Here is an 8,603-nt window from a genome sequence, read left to right as displayed (position 1 = left end):
GGGTGGAGGGAGAGAGGAGAGGGAGACAGGGAGAGGAGAGGGTGGAGGGGGAGATGAGAGGGTGGAGGGGGAGAGGAGAGGGTGGAGGGAGACAGGGAGAGGAGAGGGTGGAGGAGGACAGGGAGAGGAGAGGGTGGAGGGGGAGAGGAGAGGGTGGAGGGGGAGAGGAGAGGGTGGAGGGAGACAGGGAGAGGAGAGGGTGGAGGGGGAGATGAGAGGGTGGAGAGGGAGAGGAGAGGTGGAGGGGGAGAGGAGAGGGTGGAGGGAGACAGGGAGAGGAGAGGGTGGAGGGGGAGAGGAGAGGGTGGAGAGGGAGATGAGAGGGTGGAGGGAGACAGGGAGAGGAGAGGGTGGAGGGGGAGATGAGAGGGTGGAGAGGGAGAGGAGAGGGTGGAGGGGGAGATGAGAGGGTGGAGGAGGACAGGGAGAGGAGAGGGTGGAGGAGACAGGGGGAGGAGAAGGTGGAGGGAGACAGGGAGAGGAGAAGGTGGAGGGAGACAGGGAGAGGAGAAGGTGGAGGGAGACAGGGAGAGGAGAAGGTGGAGGGAGACAGGGAGAGGAGAAGGAGAAGGGAGGAGGGGAGGACAGGGAGAGGAGAGGGTGGAGGGGGAGAGGGAGAGGAGAGGGTGGAGGGGGAGAGGGAGAGGAGAGGGTGGAGGGGGAGATGGAGAGGGAGAGGAGAGGGTGGAGGGGGAGAGGAGAGGGGACAGGGAGAGGGAGAGGAGAGGGTGGAGAGGAGAGGGGGACAGGGAGAGGGAGAGGAGAGGGTGACAGGGAGAGGGAGAGGAGAGGAGAGGGTGGAGGGGGAGAGGAGAGGGGGACAGGGAGCGTACAGTAGGTTGCGTCTGAATGAGACAGTTGATTGATTGAATTGATTGAAAACTTTATTAACAGATTGCAGAATGGGTACAATACAGTACGGCTCAATACAAACAACTGGATGCAGACCAGAGAAAGACTTTCGTCTTGCAGTGGCGTCGCATAGGTAAAATAACAGAGGATGCCAAAAAAAAGTTATTAAAAAAAAAAATACAGCTCAATACAAACAACTGCTAAGAGGATGCAGACCAGAGAAATACTTTAGTCTTGTTTACATAAGGTGAACGATGAATTATCTTTTTCTCTCTCTCTCTCTCTCTCTCTCTCTCTCTCTCTCTCTCTCTCTCTCTCTCTCTCTCTCTCTCTCTCTCTCTCTCTCTCTCTCTCTCTCTCTCTCTATCTCCTAGTATGTCTCATTATCCCCCTCTTTCCTTCCTCTCTCCCATTATAAGCGTCTTGCAATGTTGGTTAAGATATGAAATACTTGCCAGTAGTGTACTGTATAGTGCATACAGAGACTGTAAACAAACACGCTCACAACGTGTCTCCACAGTCTGCGATTATTAATGGGAATAGGAATATGATTGTCAAGATATTGCTGACATGGTAGAACATACAGTATACAGTTATTACAGTATGGCTCTGCGGCCAGTCAAACCAAGCAGTCACCATGTACAGTATGGCTCGTACAGTCAAACCAAGCAGTCACCATGTACAGTATGGTTCGGCGGCCAGTCAAATAATAACACAGTATTACACTCTGGTGATAATGTTAGTTAGCAACCAAGCTAGCCTGATAACGTTAGTTAGCAACCAAGCTTGCCTGATAACGTTAGTTAGCAACCAAGCTAGCCTGATAACGTTAGTTAGCAACCAAGCTAGCCTGATAACGTTAGTTAGCAACCAAGCTAGCCTGATAACTTTAGTTAGCAACCAAGCTAGCCTGATAACGTTAGTTAGCAACCAAGGCTAGCCTGATAACGTTAGTTAGCAACCAAGCTAGCCTGATAACATTAGTTAGCAACCAAGCTAGCCTGATAACGTTAGTTAGCAACCAAGGCTAGCCTGATAACGTTAGTTAGCAACCAAGCTAGCCTGATAACGTTAGTTAGCAACCAAGCTAGCCTGATAACGTTAGTTAGCAACCAAGCTAGCCTGATAACGTTAGTTAGCATCCAAGGCTAGCCTGATAACGTTAGTTAGCAACCAAGCTAGCCTGATACCGTTAGTTAGCAACCAAGCTAGCCTATGCATTGCAGACTTACCAGCCAATGTGGTCCTCCTGGACAGATAGATTTGTTAAATCAGAAGAATATCCACAGTGGTGTGCTGTGCTGGTCCCCAGTAAAGGTCCCGGCGAAAAATAAGTTGCTGCTCAATGAATGAATCCGAGAGAGGAATCCAAATTTCCCCTCTAACTATTGCTATATGCTTCATTGCATTGTTAATAAAGTTTTCAATCAATCAATCAAACAATGCCATTTGTTTATACATTCACAAGACTCGCATAACGTTACATAATGTTAGCTAGCAAGCCAGCTAGTCGACAATATCTCCTTCTTCCATGATTGCAACCCTATCTACAGTACTAGAGAATTTGAAAGTGCCCGGGAGGCGAAGACGTTTGGTCACGTTTAGCTTTTAATGTGATTTTATTGGCCAGAAGCCAAATTAGAAAAAATGCCACCTAACCTAGAACCAAGCTGGGCCGTGTTAAGGCTTAGGCGCTAAGCCCAACCCAGCTCGAATCTTATTGGCTAATAATTAAGCAATAGGACGAATAAACAAACAAAAAACGGTGTTAGAGAGAGTGGGCACAGTTTCGCTCGTTCGGTTAATTTCTCCAGGAGGGAGATAATTATTATAACACAGAGATGATTTAAAAAAATAATTAATTTTTTAATTTTTTAATTTTTTACTGTTTATATTTTTGGGGAAGCTTGGCTTCCCTTGGCTTCCATGAATATTCGCCACTGTGACGTCTTGTTTACATCAGGGTCCCCCATTTTCAATTAATCAAGCAAACAAACAGTCAAACATCAAACAGTTGGAATTGGAGTGGGTGGTTTGGGGTTTAGCATAAGAGTTAGTGAGAAGGATACAAAGAAGTGGTCTTATACATGAAATTTAATTACCATGGTGTTATTTATGCTGGAGTCACAGGAGAATATGAGATCCAGGGAGCTGCCAGCTTTGTGGGTGGGAGATTTGATTTGATTTGATTTGACATTTAAAAAAAATACAAGATTCCAGAAAACATCAAGGATGCTACACAAAAAAAGGCAAGACTTATTTCCATTGTGGTCCTTGGTCTCAGACAGACAAGCAATACAAAACATGACCACAAATAACAATTTGCCAAACTACATAGACATGTACATTTTAAGTGCAGTACAAACGTAGCCACAGACAACAATGTATTGGACAACATTTTCATGCATTTTAAAATGTAGTTTTTAACATTGTCGAAGAGCCATGATTTGACTTTTTGGAAGGCATGACAGTGGGAGTCAGGTGACAGGTCGAAGGATTGTAGGAGAGAGACCACTGTGGCGGATTGCAAAGAGTCAGGCAGGTTGAAGCAACATATCTATTAGCAACAGGGGGGGGGGGGGGGCATCTTCTGGAAAGGAGCTTAAAATCATGTCTAGCTTATCTGGAAAATGTTTGAAGGGACCTGGAGGTTGATAGAGAATAACAATGGTGAGATTGAATGGACTAGAGACAGATACCGCATGATGCAAGTGAAAATAGCCAAACTAGGGATGTCCGATATTATCGGCCTACCAATATTATCGGCCGATATTGGCATTAAAATGTGATATCGGAAAATATTGGTATCGGTTTTCAAAAAATAAATCTCTCTTTTTTTACATTTCTATAACCTTTATTTACCCAGGCAAGCAAGTAAGAACAAATTCAGATTTTACAAAAGTATGCATACTGTTGTGTTAATTCCACAACAAGAGATATGTAATGTTAATTACCTGAAATTATTCTGTTTTTTGGGGGGGGGGGGGGGGGGGGGGGGAACCCTGCATATCGGTATCGGTTGATATCGGTTGATATCGGTATCGGAAATTAAGAGTTGGACAATATCTGTATATCGGTATCGGTAAAAAATCCAATATCGAGCATCCCTAAGCCCAACGCATCACCAAGACCCCACTCCCCCCCCCCCCCCATCTCATCAATCTATGAGAAGCGGTGCTCACGGAGAGCACGGAACATCATCAGAGACGCTTCTCACCCCAACCATGGACTGTTCACCCACCTGTGGGGTACTCGCTCTGGGGCACGCTACCGCAGCCTCACAGGCAGAACCAACAGGACCACAAATAGTTTCTTCCCCTCAGCTGTCAGACTTCTGAATCAAAACTCTACTTAGCCCACTGCACCTCACTGTATATCCTGTGTACTGTATATAGCCATAACTTATGTAGACTTTATTTTAATGATTGTTTTAATTATTATTTTGTATTCTCACCATTGCACATTGTGCCGTTGCACCTTACTGTACAGTTTTATTTATATTGTCTTATATTGCAACTGACTGGTTGGACGTACACAACAACCTGAACTGTGTTGGAGGGCCGACCCAACGATAACTTGAACTTAATTCTGCTCAATATTCATTGTCTCCCATTGTAAAAAGTAGTAATGTGGTGTCACTTTGAGGGAGTCTCTCACTCCAGAGTTGAAGGGTCACGGGGGGGAGGAGATATAGGGAAGTAGTATATGTGTGTACGGGGTGGTTTTGTTATTGAATAAAGTTGGAAGTAACCTGAAGGAAACCTGTCACGCCGATCATTGCATCGCCTCTTTCTTTGACTTCTACAGTAAATTATATATTTTCATTCGCTTCTACTGGTAATCGGAAAAATAGACATGTCAAAATATTCCAAGGCGCCAGATGTGGCCTCCGGGCCGTAAAATGCCCAGGTCTGCTGTAGATTAGGCTGCAGGCATCGTCAAATTGTCTGGCCTTATCCAAGGCTCCATAAGAGCCAGGAGTTGGAGGTACAGTATACTGTAGCTAAAAGCGTTTCTCTGTCTCCACCATGTACAGTATAAACATGTTACAGATAAAAACCTTCCTCTGTCTCTTCATGTATAAACATGTTAGCTACAGATAAAAACCTTCCTCTGTCTCTTCATGTATAAACATGTTAGCTACAGCTAAAACCAAAGTATTCTCATTACAATCAGGGGTGTAAAAAGTACCCAGAAATTATACTTAAGTGAAAGTATGGGTACCGTCTCAAAATCTGACTCAAGTAAAAGTCAAAGTATCTGGCTAAAAACACACTTGAGTAAAAGTAAAAAAGTCCTACTTTTAAATGTACTTAAGTACTAAAAAGTCAAAGTAAATAATCTTTTTTTGAAAAGGATAGACCAGGGGTCTCAAACTCATTCCATCGTGGACCAAGTTTTCATTTTAACTATACATTGCACCTAGGGTGACCAGATGCAAAAAGTCCAAAAGTGGGACAACAGTAAGATTTTGGTGGGACAAAGTGGGACAACAGTAAGATTTTGGTGGGACAAAGTGGGACAAAGTGGGACAGATAGATAATGTAATTTTTTTTATTAGAATAACTGAGTCTGGCAAAATGACAGGAGCTAGTTTCATACCACAGTCGGCTGACCTGTATGAATGGGAGTGTTGTACTGTGTGATAGACACTTGTTATCTCAGCTGCAGTGACCTTGTCCGTCTGGCTATCATTGTTTGGTTTAAAAAGAAACGTATCCATAGATCTGGATGTTTCTTTTTGGTGAACCACTTTCAAGTGAGACTCACGTCCACTGTGGCGCTTCAAGTCGTATTCTCCTCCATGCGCAATTGAAAACGAACTATGACACAAAACACAGAAAGCCTGCTGCGGATTGCCTGCCATCTGCCTCACCCAGTCATGTGTCGTTTGCCAGTCTTGGTTGTAACTGCAGGTCTGTTTCTTTTTACTGCTTTCCATCTTGAACTAGTTTGCTTGTAATGTTGTTGTGTTTTTTTTGACCAATCAGATTTGCGATATGAGGTAGCGTCACAAGTTCAACTCTCACGAGCAGAGCAGCGCGCTAAAGTACTATAACCAATCAGAGCAATGTGTGTGGACAAGAGGCGGGTTGCTACGTTTACTGTCTGTAGGGAGGGGCTTTTAGACGCATGTTTTTTTTTGGCTTCGAAAAGAGGGACATCCTCTCAATATGAGGGACGCGGGACATTTGGTCAAATGGTGGGACAGTACAACCAAAAGGGGGACACCTAGTCACTAATTTGCACCAGGTGAGTTAGTTGAAGAGGTGAGCCAATTAGTGAAATCACCAGCTGGTGTTTAGGCAAGGCTGGAATGAAACTAAGCATACACTCTGCCCACAATGGAATGTGTTCTGCGATAGACAATGCTGAAATGAAAGAACAGAGTACACTCTTTTTGCATTAAAATTATTTAATGCACTTCTCCATTGAAGGTAAACTAACATGGACGGCATTCACATCACAGCATGAATAATATCACAATATTAAAAACAGAATGGTGTATCTTGAATAATATCACAATATTAACCACAGCATACTGGATTATCCTGAATAATATCACAATATTAAAGGCAGAATACTGGAGTACCCTGAATAATATCACAATATTAACCACAGAATACTGGAGTACCCTGAATAATATCACAATATTAAAGACAGAATACTGGAGTACCCTGAATAATATCACAATATTAAAGACAGAATACTGGAGTCCTGAATAATATCACAATATTAACCACAGCATATTGCGGATCAGACTGTCTATTCTTCTGATAGCAGGTGTTTAATCAAAGATCCCCGCTTTCTCGTGTTGCACAAGGACCAATCGGCATGGGTATGGGCGGGTTCATTTTCCATTGATGGGGATTTGATTGGCTGTTTAGTGTTTACCTGCGGTCGCAGGATTAATAACATTAACGTTAGTTCGGCCAGATAAACAATTAAAATATACTAATTAAAATGGTTGGACCTGCGAGATTTGTACTTTGTACTTTGTAGGTCTGCATTTTAAATGTAAGGAGTAAAAAGTATGTTTTTTTTCTCTGAAATGTAATGGAGTAAAAGTACAAGTATACAAACCTAATAATACTCGAGTAAAGTACAAATCCCCCAAAACAGTACTTAAGTATTGTAACGAAGTACAATTACTCAAGTACTTTACATGCCGTTCCTCATACTAGCCAGTTAGCCACAAACCAATGCAAAGTCAATGGGGTCGAGCTCCTGTCTGTACAAGCTGACTGAGGCTTGCTGACTTTTACCTTTTACCTGTGGAGCCTCAGCCTGCAGCTTGTACCGACAGATGCGACACATTTCTCTATTGAAAATGTGTAATTCCTGTTGAGCAACGACTGAACATGAGACCGGTTTGGTCTGAATCTTAATACTATAAACAATGCGGTGGACATTTAATGAAAATGTTATGCCTGTCTTTTTTTACTGCTGTGAAGCACTTTGAGCTGCGATTTTTGTATGAAAGGTGCTCTACAAATAACGTTTATTATTAAAGTTATTATTAATAATCAATTAACAGTAATACTAATTGAATTATTAAAGTATACACATTTTATGAGCAATGCATAAAGTGCAGACATATAAAACACATTATTCATTGGTTACATACATATAAAACACATTATTAATTGGTTACAGACATATAAAACTAGCATAAAAAAAATAGCAGCAGGGTAAGGATTTAGGCCTATTTTATTACTGTTAAAATAGACACTAATAAAAAAAAGAATAAAATAGAATAGACAGAGTAAAATAGTGCAATAAAATAGTTAGTAAAATAGAATATAGACAGTAAAACGATGCAGTACTGCAGTGCAATAAAATTGTTCAATAAAATAAAATAGCCCTCATTTACAATAATCAGTGTTGATGTAATGAGTCTATAGGCGGCGTAACAGAGCAGCGCATCGCTCTTTTAACACTTTATATTAAACTATTCATTATTATTGATATTGATAGAATTCTGCCATTACAACTATTATTACTATGTTCTACTTTATTATTATTATTATTATTACTATTTATATTATTATCTTTGATCTTTGCCCGTACCTCCCCCTCTCTCTCCCACATGCTGTATGACGTCTGCATGGATTCCCCCGGGGGATCAATAACGGAACAGTCGACTAGACGTGACTTGTTGCATGAATCAGCCTCGGACGGTTTGTGGATTTGTGGATATTAACCCCTTCACTGCCACTCTACCAAATGGTTAACCCTTTCACTGCGACCATACGGAACTTTAACTGTTTTCACCGTGCACACGACAAAGTGTTAACCACGTTCACTACCACACTATACAGAAGGTTAACCCTTTCACTACCCCACTACAGACGGTTAACCGAGTCTGTAGTGTGGTAGAGTGAAGGGGTTAACCTTCTGTAGTGTGTGGTAGTGAAAGGGTTACGTGTTGTGAAATGCTAGTAGTAGTAGGCCTATAGTCGATTTTAGAGCATTACCATTAGATTACTCACCGGTTCTGGTCTGTTTCTGAGTGAACCAGGACGGTAGTGAAAGGGTTACGTGTTGTGAAATGCTAGTAGTAGTAGGCCTATAGTCGATTTTAGAGCATTACCATAGATTACTCCCGGTTCTGGTCTGTTTCTGAGTGAACCAGGACGCTTCAGAAAGCCAGCACACGGGGTCATGAGACAGAACTTGTTATTCCACACCATAACCTGCAGCAAGTGTTTTTATTCTTTTTATTAAATTCTTTAAAATCTGTTTATTGA

This window comes from Notolepis coatsorum (genome assembly GCF_963971535.1).
Source record: "Notolepis coatsorum genome assembly, chromosome: 1".
Classification (NCBI taxonomy): Eukaryota; Metazoa; Chordata; class Actinopteri; order Aulopiformes; family Paralepididae; genus Notolepis; species Notolepis coatsorum.
Note: the sequence above shows the minus strand (reverse complement) of the source record.